At 36.9% G+C, this 10,577-nt stretch overlaps 1 pseudogene; it reads left to right on the forward strand.

Annotated features, from left to right (window-relative positions):
* The window catches only part of LOC121953461, a 29,415-nt pseudogene extending 23,935 nt beyond the window's left edge, over positions 1-5,480 (forward strand).
* The last annotated feature ends 5,097 nt before the right edge of the window (positions 5,481-10,577 follow it).

The raw sequence follows: 10,577 nt of genomic DNA on the forward strand, positions 1-10,577 counted from the left end.
ATTGAGAGTGCGGCCATACTACATTTACGTTTATTCACGTTATGGGTATCGCTTGAAGAACTCTACTGGTATCATGTTGAGGGGACTGGTATTGATACTGGTTTCATGATTTTTTAAATGAAACCTTGTCCTAGCAGTGAAAAATGTGGTGTTAAGTTACTCTTTAAATACTTGATATTTATACATGTGCTTTTTTAATGCTCTTTCCTGTAAGTGGACGCCATCACTCCTATGACGCTGATATAATCTACACCCTTTGCTTTGTAAAATACACCAACAGCTACGCCACTGTACCGCCAGCTCCACAGACTCTCACTCTCACGCTTGTCTCTTCCTTTAACTTTGACAAAAATGTCTGGAGAAGTCGTCAAACCTCACAGCAACCCTAAAATGGACAGCTCTTCTTCTGTTTTAATGCTTCTGGGACTTTTTCACTGTCTGCGTGGAGTTCATGTTAGTCGTCCTGTGCTTATTTGTGCCTGCTGCTACCTCACTGTTTCCACCATCCTTGTGCTTTGTCTTGTCACCTTGATTTCATTAGATTGAGCTAATAAAGGTTCTGCTGTGATGCTTCATCTGTCGGTGTATGTGTGTGGTCACTAAACTTTGTCTTGTATTAGCTCCACTTAGCTTTCTTTTAGGGGATTTTACCGGTCGCTGGGAACTTACTGTGGTTTTAATGTGGTGGAGGGAAATTGTCTTTTGTCTTTGATTTGTTGTGCGTTGAGTTTTTTGTTTGCATTGTTTCGTCTTGTCACTTTTCATGTTGCATGGGCCATTTGTGTGCCAAAGCCCTTCTCTGTCTTCTCTCTGTTAATCTTCCAAAGCCAGGTTGTGGGCGATCTTTATGCTTGCTTTGGTGACTACTAATAAAAGTACCAACAGTGGAGCATAAAGTGACTCTTTCATTCTCCTTCCTTCAATCTTCCAACTTCCTCCTGTTCTTACGTCCTTCTTTCCCTCCTTTCCTTTCTTCCTTCTATCCTTGTATCCTCTTGTTTCCGCAGTTTGACCCTGGGAGAAGTGACCATCGATAAGACTGACCCGTCCACAGTGGAAGCTTTAGTGGGTCAGACAGTTGTGCTGCCCTGCAGAGTCAGCCCGCCGCCGTCCTCCACCGTCATCGTGGAGTGGAGAAGAGATGGCATCCCTCTGTCTAACCACAGGTCAGTGGAAACACTCACTTTATCTCATTGTTTGTTCTGTCAGTGTTTGTGATTATTCTTCGCTTCTTGTTTCGTGCGTTCTTCAGGCATCACCAGCAGCCTAATGGTTCCCTGTTGGTCGGTCCTCTCACTAAGCTGGACTCTGGTTGGTTCTTGTGTGTGGCGACTCGTGAGCAGGAGAGAGACCACCGCTACATTTACCTGTCCGTCACAGGTAATGCAGAGATACTTCAACGCAGTTTTTATTTCAGTTTCAACAACTTATACAATCATATTAACCATTTTCACTAGTTTTTTTAATTATATAATTTAGAGATCATTTTGCAATTATGCAATAAAAAATAAGAATTTAGATAATAACAGTTAAAAATACACTTAAGCTTAAAGACCACCGGTGCAAATCAGGATGGGCAAAATAAATAAATGGTGGATCAGGGGTAGAGGTCAGGAAACGGAGTTTTATTTGTGTGTGTGATTTAAGTGTAAGTGTATGCATGAGGAGACAGGATGGGTTTTGGATTACAAGAGATACAGTTATTTAATAAAACTTAAGAAAAATACATTTTGATTTCTATCTATAAATTCAAAACATGTGTGGATACAAACACACTGTGGATTATCCGCGCCACGTCTTTTAAGATCAGAGCACTCGAAGAAAGTTTCTGAGAGAAACCTTCAGCCGGTGTGCAGTCGGCTAATTGGGGCCAGATTCGGTCAAAACCTTAATTTGACCCCAATTAGTCCGTCTCACGGAAATCCTGAAGATTGGGGCGAAGCCCTGATGTCATAGATGATGTCAGAGGTTGCGTCAGAACATGCTGACCTTGAAAAGTTAGCCGGTCTTTATGCATGAGGTGTTAATCTGACATTATGTAAGTGAATTATTCCAGGAGCATTGACCCAGTGTGTGTGTGTGTGTGTGTGTGTGTGTGTGTGTGTGTGTGTGTGTGTGTGTGTGTGTGTGTGTGTGTGTTCTTGTGTGTGTCCCATAGAGGGATCGTCTCATCTGTCTCCTACCTCACTGCCCAGAGATGTTCCCTTCCCTCGGTAAGAACAACCTTTTTTTCTCCGTTTACACAAGAAAAGTTTCTTCCATTAAATCTAAAGGAGAGATATTGAAGATTATCGATGCAGAACACAAAAATCAGTCAGCCTTATTATTTTGCATACCTCTCTGATATATAGTAAATGTGTGAGGGTGTAAATGTTGAAACAGTCACTGACCTTCTGTCTGTGTTATTCCTCTCAGGTTCAGTATCGAGCGGTCGGGCTCTTCTTTGCTGGAGATGCGAGCCGGTCAAACTGCCAGAATGTCCTGCACCATCGTCCCTCCGTCAGCTCTTCAGTCTGTCCACATTCAGTGGACTAAAGATGGACAGATCCTCAGTGACTCCAGGTAAACATCATACTGCTCTACTCAGATTTATGAACAACAAAACATCTAATTGTGATTCTAATGAAATGTTAAAGTCTAGACAAAAGAAAAAGTGGATTTTTGTGATCGATTATCTTGCCTGCAGAAAAAATGCAATTAATTTGTATATTCTATAAGTTAATTTTGCTAATAATAGTTAGGAAGGTACTTTTACTCTAGACAGACAGGAGGATACTTGTAATACTGTAATGGAGTATTTTTACAGTACGTTTTTACTACTTTTACCACAGTCTAAGGGTCTGAACAGCCTAATTCTTCCCTCACTGTGAACTAGATAAACACTTAATGCTGCACACCTGTATATACTGACTTATTGTGCCAAACTGTAAAGATTATCCCTCACATATTTATTTCATTTGTTCATTTGTTCTGTCATTATTAAATTTAGTTTAAAACATTTACATTTTTTGGCTTTAATAAATATTTGATATTATTTTTTATTTTACCTGTATTTTGAAATACATTTACATTTATCTGTGCACACATTTGGATTTTTGTTCCTTTCTTTAATTTTTTATGCACAGATGAAAAAATATCCATGTATCATCATCTATATTTTAATAGAAATATATGACCTTTTTATGTTCTGGTCAAGTGTCAATAGGTGTCTTGACGTTCTGTTGTGTGTGTGTGTGTGTGTGCGTGTGTGTGTGTGTGCGTGCGTGCATACGTGCAGGTATGTCCAACATACGGACGGCACGCTGATGGTCAGCTCTCTGAAGTCTTCAGACTCTGGTGTGTACACATGTACAGCCTCCACTCAGCAGCAGCTGGAGCAGAGACAGCTGCAGCTCAGAGTCCAGGGTGAGTTATTATTTTACGTCAAACTAAACATGCGGTTGTTAACATAATGATTAGTTTCGGGGCTTTTCTTGATGTTGTAATTTTATCAAATAACCAGGAGAGGTCAGTATTTCTCATCATCACTAAAATAGACTGTTTAGTGGATATCTAGATTTTTATTAAGGCTGACAAAAATCCCCTTTTTATCCGATGTTTTTTGTGTTTTTTTTATCATCCAGCCGACCTGAAGATCACCACAGCTCCCAATAACATCCAGGTGTCTGAAGGCAGCACCGCTCAGCTCCCCTGTGTGGTGTCAGGAGACAACGTCAACATCGCTGGTCCAGGTAGTCGTCTAATACATAAAGATCAAGAATTTAGCATTTTTATCCTTCATGCTTTATTATGGGCCTGAGAATAATCAACACAGAAGAAACTGCACAGAATCTGGTTTCAAAGTAAGATATCTAACAATCACAAAATTACACAAATTAAAAAAAAACAAGAGGACAAAAGTTAATTTTAAAAGCTTTTTTGGACAGATATTCAAGTGATATTTGTCTGAACTTTAACCTTAATATTTTTTCTTTGTTTTCATGGCACAAAGTTCAAACCTTATAAATCCAGCTAAAAACACACAAGATTGGAGAGGCTCGGACATGCAAAAAGTTATATAGTCTAAAATGTTTTTTGTTGTTGTTAACCAGTAAAGTCCCATTTAGATGCAATATCTCCTCTAAATATGTTGCAAAGTCAAAAGCTCCATATTCAAGAACAAATTAAGATAAATCATCACAAAGCATTAAAAAAAATCGACGCACACAAAAAATAACATACCCAAATACAACAGTCAGAAAAACAAACAGAAATCAGGGTTTTAAAAGAATAACAGCAACAACAGTGATCTGTTTTGTATTTTTAAACATGTCAAGTTCAGTATGCCTTGCAGCTCATTCCAAGCCTGCATATAATATAAATATAAATAAACATAAAATAAATATAAAATAACATTATACTGGAATTTTTACACACAAAAATGTAACTTTTATCAGGTAGAAATCATCTTTTTTTTCATTTGAGCTGATTAAAAAAGTTACAGAAGGCTGATTTTCTTTTCATCCTGTTCCTCACAGAAACGGTGTACCTGTGCGTCCAGACGGTCGTAACATCCTGATGTCCTCTGACGGCAGTCTGATCCTGAATAACGTAAAGCCTTCAGACGAGGGAACTTACACCTGTAACGCTTACACTGGCATCTACTCTGTGAGCGCCACGGCTGAAGTTCGAGTCACTAAAGACACACACCAAGGTAAAGATAATAATCTGTCATTATGAACACATTTGCAAAATAATATACCAAAAAAATTTTAGTTTCCATATCGATAATAATCACTTTCTGCTTTTAGATATCAGAAAAGAAAAAAAACCTGTTTAAATTCTAACTGAATTGCCATTATATTTCACTTCATTATTCTGACTTTTACTATTTAAATCACTGAAAACTTCAGAGATGTGGGCAGCAATTAAAAGATCTGGAACCTAAAAACAGATCTTATGTAGATAATACATCATAAAAAAACTGACATCTCTGCTGTGCAGGTGAACAAACAAGCAGAAACAAAGTTTAAAAGACTCACAAGGGGGAGTAATTTAAGATTAATGTACTTTCCAGAACACTACACAATGTTCTGTGTACTGAAGTGATTTTATGAGCCACAACAAAAGGAAACAAAATGTCTTTTAACTGCTGCAGGTGTTGATGTGCCTCCAGAATGCGTCGACCAGCCCGAGCTTGCCAACTGCGAGCTGATCGTTTACGCCCGACTTTGCTCTAACTCGTATTACTCCAGTTTCTGCTGCGCCAGCTGCACCAGGCACTTGCAGAGGAACGACAGGTTCGGTCGGCTAGGCTGAAGCCGCCGAGCGTTTTAAAAACTGTGGGACACGTGGAAAAGAGGGATACGGAGGAGCGCTGGTGTTTGAGACACTGAAGCTGATTTTGGAGGATTGTGAAAACCTTCCACCACTGAACTTTTGCCAAAAGGACTCAAACACTAAAATCTGACCAGGTTGTGCAGAATCACAATTCGAGAATGCGAAAGGATCGATGACTGTAGATAAATCTGTGAACCTGGAGGACAGGGAGTCTGTTCGAGCGCTGCTGCATTAAACACTGAATGTGGAAACATTAAAGGTTCTGTATGTAACTTTTAAACGGGCCAAATAGACTGGCCCGATTCTGGTAGCCGACACCGCCGTCACTGGAGATATGTTGCGATAATGACGTTGTCGAGGAATTGAATAAAATATATTAAATACAATTATTTAGTGTTTAACCCTTTGAACTTTGAGCAAATGGGCTTGATTTCTTTACACGACAAGACGGAAATGAGCAATAGAAAAAAAAATTACCCCAAAATTTGTAAAATTAGGAAAAGGTTCAAGAAAATGATTTGAAAATTGGTAAAAAAAAAAAAAAAAATTTTTTAAAATTTTTTTTAAAAAATTAAAAAATAAATAAAAAAATAAAATACAGAAATAAGTAAAAGTGCAAAGGAAACAAGGCAAATGAGAACTGATGAGAATTGGAAAAAGAGATAAATATGTAATTATGATCATTCTAAATAAATTTGTTTTCCTGTCTTTATTTTTCCTTTTTCCCTAGACATTTTCCCCTAGCTAATTAAAAAAAAAAAAACTTTCTAAATCTAGTAATTTCTTGCAATTTGTGGAACATTTCTTACCAAGTTGCACAAATTTGTTCAAGGTCTAAAGTTTTAAATATTTGTAAAAGGCATCTGAAATCAGCACAAGAAAAGTGATGCAGCTCCAGGTTTTAAATCCACGTAATGTCTCTTAATTAACCTGTGTTTGCTTATTGTGTAAAGGAGCTACGTAACATCTGGCTGTATATTTAGCAGCAGAGAACGCCACAAAGTTTAAATATTTTAACCTAACCTTTAACCTCTCCCTCTCATCTTCTAAAATGATATTCGCTTTGCTGTCTACTATCTGCCGAATTTCACGTGAAGACATCGTGTGTGTTATATCTTTCTTCAGCGCAGTGTTTACGATCTAAAATTGTCTAAAAGTTACATAAAGAACCTTTAAACCTCTTAAAAATTAAACACATAAACCTGTAAAAGTTAAAAAAGTTAAATGAGGAAGCAAAAGTTTCTTTGTCCTTCTTCCTCCGCCATGTCCTTAAAATAAGTTATTTACTCTCTGACCCTAATGTACATGTTCTCTGTTTTCTAGAGAATTATTTTACTATTAAAAAAATATGTTAAAAGGATTTAAGATGTAAATCCAGTGAAATGGTTTAATCTCTGCTGTACTGTTGTGACCACTGCTCTTTTTTAAATCAATATTTTTGGCATATCAGTGACAAAGGGTTTATTGTCTCTTTGTGATGTTTATTTTTATGTAATTATTTGATAATAAAAAAATAATATTTTGATAAAAGCTGGTGGTTTGAATGACTGCGTGACTTGATGTTCCGGTTTGTACCATAAGAGGGCGCCCAACATGAGAAATCAATCATCCAGCAGCTTATTACATTTTCTTTTTATTGAGTTACTGAAGTGCAAATTAGTGAAATATCTTAGTTAATATGATGTTCTTGAATGTATTTCTGCTTCTTATCGTGCAATACGTACTTCAGGCTGATAATTGCACTCTGTGGTTGCTGAATTCAGACCAGGTGTGTGGATGATTTCTCAGTAATTAGGCAGCTGGTGATTTGTGACACTCATGATTAAATGAACAGTTTTGTTTCTTTCAAAGCTTTAATGCTGTTCTCTAAAAAGAGTTCATGTGTGTCAATGGAAAATGTTTCCAAAGGAAGATTATTGTCAAATATTATATGTTTTATTTAGACTTTACTGAACACTAGAGGTGGAATTCACATTTTACTCTTGGACAAGAAACAAAAGCAGAAAGGTAGGAAACAGATAACTATTCACAGGTTCTTTTTTTTCCCTAAATTACACACTGAAAGTTATTCTTGAAGCATTATCTCTTTAACTATTAACAACTGTAACTAATGCATTTACCAAATGTGCCAAAGTGAATGCGTGTTCTCTGCTTTACACTCAGTTTTGATTTAAAAACACACTTCTGGCAAAACTTAAACCAGGTGTTTTTTCCTTATTGACACGTGAAAACATTTTTAGATATAATATGTTTAATAAGCACTTCAAATAAGGTAAAAGGTTTGGTTTGGACGTCAATATTTGATAGACAGATGTGGGTGAAGTCTTGCTGTATGGCCTGACCCACAAAGAAGGTGAAATGTAGCTCTTTTTTTGTTAATCTTTTCTGACACATTTTTTTTTTTCTTGCTGTGCTTTTATTTAAGGAGGGTTGGAGCATTTTGAGGAAAAAAGTTTCCCCCCTTTTTATTATTAGTATTTGGAATACACATCCATGCAGCCTTACACATTTTGATTCCTGTGTGTGTGCATATGACTACATTTTATTGCAAACTGCTCTGCCCTGCACACAGAAATAGCAAAAGCCACAAGCTACTTTCATTTCATTTTATCAGTGCGTAGCTGGGGCGTCGCATGCTGTGTTTGCATCTGTTGACCCCAAAACACAAGAGTCTGCAGAGTTTTGCAAGGATTGTTTGCTTTAGCAAGAGATGTTTTGGTTTGGAGTAATTTTGTAGAGTTTTGCAAAGTAGCTATCAGAAAAAAGCTAAGACTTTAGCATCCTTTTGGTATTGTTGCATATTGTTTGTAAATCTCATGATGATGGTGGTTTTAAGGTGAAACTGGACACTTTGTTTGGGAAACTTGACTCAGTTGCTGAAGAATTCCTGGTTTGTGATTTCTCATGAGGATTTAACAACCTTCATCTGTGGTGGAGATATTTTTGTATTTTGGCTGTTGCATCTTTGACATGTCTCAGTGGGAAAAGCACTGATGCTTACAGTAATGCTTTCATTTCTTTCAAAGGTTTCAGGCCAACTTTCAAGCAGTTTTTAGTGTGTTAACCCTTTGAAACCTGAGCAAATTGTTTTGATTTCCTTCTAACGCATAAGTGAAATGCAATAAGCAAGCGTTTTTTCTGTGATATAAAATATATATATATATATATATTTATACATTAAGTTAGGCCCTTCGCTCCTCCAGGGAGAAAAAGCCATTGACAAATGTGTATCATTACACTATGTAATTATTATAATTATTCTACAGTTTCTTGGACATTATTCTCTAGTTTATTTCTGTTTATGTTTTTTTCTTAAACTTATGTTTTCACCTTTCACTAATTTCTTGCAATATTTGGGGCATTTCTTGTCAAGTTGTGCATTGCCTTTTCCTCATGTTTTCAAAAGAAATCAGATTGTCAGATTTCAAACAGTTAACATAGCACAACAAAACTGATGAAGGTCCTGAACCTTTTAGATGATCTTTTTTGGTATTGTATTTATGATGTGTGTGATGATGGTTCTGAGGTGAAACTGGGAAGACTGAAGCATTTCTGTCTCTGTAGAAGCTTCAGTCGTCTTGTTTTGTTGCTGAACATCAGTGAAAATACAGTTTTTTAATAATAACGCTGAGGCAGGTTATTGTAGCTGGTGTTTTACAGCTGCTGCTTTTATGTCCCATAATATAATTAGTCCTGTCAAATTGATAATGTAATAGAATAGAGGTGTTTTATTTTACTTCATCAGACTTTGATGTTTCTGTATTGCACAGTGCAAATGTTTCTTTGTGTGGGATTTTTGAATAATAATAATTTCTTCATGACACTGCAGAGAGTAATAAATTGTTTCCCATTTCTTAACAAACAGATGAAAACAGCAGTTTATAAATGAATCTGAAGGTCAGGATGTGCAGGAGGAGATATAATTAAATAGCTCACAGATGTCACACACCGTGTTTCTGTTGCAGTGTCGCACACACTGTTTCCTGTTTGTGAGTAAAAACATGTTTTTACAGGAAGCAAATTAAAGAAAATAGAGAATATTTGTGGATATGTTCGTGTAGCAGTTGAAGTAGTTTGAATCCCACTGGAGTCTTAACTGATAAAGAAGACATTTATAGTTTCATGAGCTGTTTTCAAAACTAAGTAGTTCATGTTTTTGTACTTTTGCTTTGAGTGCAGGACTTTTACTTGTTATTGGGTATTTCTTCACTTTAGTACTGCTACTGAGTATTTCCTCCAGCATTGCTGAAAAGAGACTGTTTGGAGAGATGTGTGTAGTAAAGTAGTACATGACCAACTTATCTTTTAGATATAGTCAGCATAATGTCTCAAAATGTGGTCCCATATTTGCAGATTAAATAAACACATAAAGGACAGTAAAACCATAAAAGTAATGAGGAGGAGAGCAGAAGAGTTTAATTTTGACCAAATTAAAGACGTTTACACCATAAACTGATGAAAAAAAATGTACAAATTGTTGCATAAAAAATCACCAGAATGCAGGAGAGGAAGTGTTTTATATCCCCAAACCTCCCTTAATATGTCTCCCCAAATATTGAAATGAAGCCCACCCCCGCACATAAAAATAAGACTTCAGTCAAAAACAGCACTTGTACAAACTCTCTAAATAAACTGTTGATAGCCGTTCGAAGTCTAAACAATCATCTAATCTCTCTGACTGTAACTATAATTATCACTCTCATGCTCAACCCAAAAAACAGTCAGATGCATGTTTTTGCACCAGATGACAGTAAACAGCTGTTGTATATGTAACACACGTATGTTGACTCTGTAGCTTCAGTTGACACAGAAATAAAAGTTTTCCAGCTGTTTGCTCAGAGAGCTGCAGTGCAGTGTGGGGGTGTCGGTGCAGAGAAGCAGGTGCACTCTGTGAAACGGAGGTTGTGGTAAAGCTGAAGGTTTCACCTCCGTCTTTTCTCAGCAGAGAGAACGACGTGCAGGCTGCTCCGTGACCACTTCCTCTCCTCTGCTGTCGCTCTCTGCTCCTCTGCAGGTTTCAGCAACAGCTCTGACCTTCTTCTGTACACAGACGAGAACGCTGATTTCCTGTTGTTCTGTGGTCGACTTACACACATTTGAACTGAAGGTTTAACTTCTTTATTCATGAAGAGAATGTAAAAAAAACTTCTCTCACTCATGCAAAGGGAATCTAGATATGACTCAAATAAACCTAATAATAATAATCTTAGATTAGTCAGTCAAATCAAATTCAGTCACCAATAAGTTTCATAAATCAC

The sequence above is a fragment of the Plectropomus leopardus genome, chromosome 14 (genome assembly GCF_008729295.1).
Source record: "Plectropomus leopardus isolate mb chromosome 14, YSFRI_Pleo_2.0, whole genome shotgun sequence".
NCBI classification, from domain to species: domain Eukaryota; kingdom Metazoa; phylum Chordata; class Actinopteri; order Perciformes; family Serranidae; genus Plectropomus; species Plectropomus leopardus.